A 3,096-nucleotide genomic window follows, 5' to 3' on the forward strand; every position below is an offset into this window, starting at 1 on the left:
GAAGGAGCAACTCCACAAGTCCACCTACCTGCTTCTCTCTCTGGGAGCAGCTACCCTCTCTTGTCTCCAGAATACATGACCCTAGTCTCTGGCATAGGAGCCTTTCCCCCGGTTCCAGTCCTCCTGATGCCCCAGAGGAGTTAAGCTTGAGGAAAGCATGAAGACGTTCAGTCTCCCAGGAGAAACTTTCCCAGGAGTGACTCCTAGTTTATTGTAGTCAGGTTATTTTGCTCTGTGAGGAAAAACTGAAATGTCTGCACCCTTATAGCTTCTACCAGGAGAACAGTGATTCTCCCAGCAGAGAATGAACATCTATGCATGGCCTTGTTTCATAGATTCTAGAGCTGGAAGGAACCTGAACAGATCATCAAGTATGAGCCCCTGCCCTGGGCAGGAACGAGTGCTGGGATCATAAAACCCCAGCCAGGTATCTATCCAACCTCCTCTTGAAGACCTCCAAGGTAGGAGAGAGCACCACCTCCCTTGGGAGCCCACTGCAGAGGCTGGCAGCCCTAACTGTAAAATAATACCTCCTGATATCAAGCCTGAACCTACTCTCAGTCAATCTGTGGCTGTTATTCCTTGTTATCCCAGGTGGTTCCCGGGGGAAAAGAGCCTCGCCTATTTTCTGCTGGTCACCTCTGGTGAGTTTATAGACAGCCACCAGATTCCCTCTCAGTCTTCTTTTGTGGAGGCTGAATAGATTCAGGCCCTTTAGCCAATCTTTGTAGGGCCTGGCATGCTGCCCCCTGACCAGGCGAGTGGCCCTCCTCTGGACCCTCTCAAGGTTAGCCACATCCCTCTTGAAGTACGGTGCCCAGAACTGGATGCAGTACTCCAACCAGCCTGATCAGCACCACATAGAGGGGAAGGATCATCTCCCTGGACGTGCTTGTGATGCATCTGTAGATGCATGACAAGGTGCGGTTAGCCTTACTGACTGCTTCCTCGCATTGGCAGCTCAAGTCCACCCTGGCGTCAACAATGACTCCAAGATCCCTTTCAGTCACTCTTGTTGTTCAACCAAGGGTATTCCCCAGCCTATAGGTATGTTGCAGGTTCCTTCTCCCTAGATGCAGCACCTTGCACCTGTCTGCATTGAATTCCATTCTATTCTCACCTGTCCTCACAGCCTCTGTGAGCTGAAGTGAAAATTCTAGGTCCAGCTCATCCCCCTGGTGAGGTGGTCTGTAGTAGATACCCACCATCAAGTCCATTTACCTATGCCCCTCTCGCATCCTAATCCAGAGCATCTTAGTTTGCCCCTCTTCTGAACCCATCCTGAACATTGAGGATGTGTACTGGTCTTTAAGATAGAACACTACACCCCCACTTTTTCCCTACTCTATCCCATCTATACAACCTATAGCCCTCAAAGTGTATTGCCCAGTTGTGCATAAAATCCCACCAGGTTTCTGTAAGCCCAACCAGGTCAGGGTTTTTGCTAGTTAACAGGAGAGTGAGTTCCTCCTGCTTATTCCCCATACTTCTAGCATTTGTGTAGAGGCAATTGAGACCTCCTATGTCTGTTTCTGCTGCCCTCTTGTTCCCAAGGTTGCCTGGGCCCTTGTCACTTACCTGAGTTGTCCCTGCTCACGTCACCTGGCTTGATGTTGAAGTGTCTTCCTGCACCTCTGCATCCCCATCCTCCAACGAACCTAGTTTAAAGCTCACTGTATGAGATCAGCCAACCTGGAAGAGAAAAAATGTTTACCTTTCAGGGAGAGATGTAGCCCGTCCCGCCCTAGTTGTCTCCTGCGCAGAAGTGTGGGTCATGGTCAAAGAATCCAAAGCCTGCTCTGAAGCCACTGGTTGAGCTCTGTAATGTGGGCCTCATCCGCATCTGCTCACCAGAAGAACAGAGGACAAAACCACATGGGCTCCTGTCGCCCTAAGCATGGCCCCCAGAGCCTTGTAGTCTCTCATGATGCGGTCTGGACTACTCCCGGCCACGTCATTAGTGCCCAGATCTGGCGGGTTTCTTATCAAACTGTCATGTGCATAATTTATGTCTGGACAATGGTTCAGTACATTTTGCCAGATGTTCTAGGGCATGTGTCTATAGCTGCCAATTCTCAGTCACCTTTGCAAAACATTTGTACCAGAACAAAGCCATTTCTGGATTTTCAGGGAGTCTTTGCCAAACTTCTTTGGGCAATAACAAGTAGTCATTTAGCTAAGGTTAGTTTCAACTAATGATGACCTTGAATAAAGAAAAACATAAAAGTTTCCACATCTGTGGATTAAGAAGCCACCTTCTCCAAATAAATGCATAGCATCTCAGGAAAGGGGCTTCTTTAATTAACTGCTTCAATTTCTCAAACTCTCCATGAAGGTTTGCATCACGTTAATTGGCCATCTTTGTACAGTAACATCCTGAGGCTGCTGATTCAGGCAGGCACACTAGGCACACATTTCTTTATATAGTTTACCATTCCAGAGTGTCTTTGTGCTCCTCTCTATGCATCTGAGAGCAGATGAAGGAAGGCTGTCCATCCCCAGGTTTGAACAAAAGGAGCTTACTTTGTCAGACTGGGCCCTGAAATAAAGAGAGAACATGCCTGTCCTTCTCAAGAGATCCAATGTATTGGTAAGTTAAACGTAAGTTTAACTAGCATTCAGATGAGGCAATGGAAATGCAGAAACATTCCTAGCTGGGAACATGGCAGTTGTCAGACCCCTGGATTTATGAGTTTTGCTAATTGTTCAGTTTTCTGGTAGCTCAGGTCCATTATTCCCCAAACTGTCCAGGTTTACAACCACAGATATACAATCATTAATGATTACTCTACACTTCAATTGGATCATAGAATCATAGAAGTAGGGTCGGAAGGGACCTTGTAGATATTCAAGTCCGACCCCACGCCTGGGCGGGAGAAAAAAACTGGACTCAAATGAGTCCAGCCAGGTAGGCATCAAGTCTCTTCTTAAAGATCCTAGCCGCCCTAACTGTGAAGTAGTTCTTGCGGATGTCTAATCTAAATCTGCTCTCTAATAACTTGTGTCCATTGTTCCTTGTCATGCCAGGGGGCGCTAGGGGAAACAGTGTCTCCCCCAAACCCTTCTGGTCCCACCTAGTGAGTTTATAGACGGTCA

This window comes from Crocodylus porosus, unplaced genomic scaffold (genome assembly GCF_001723895.1).
Source record: "Crocodylus porosus isolate Cpor-Errol unplaced genomic scaffold, CroPor_comp1, whole genome shotgun sequence".
Classification (NCBI taxonomy): domain Eukaryota; kingdom Metazoa; phylum Chordata; order Crocodylia; family Crocodylidae; genus Crocodylus; species Crocodylus porosus.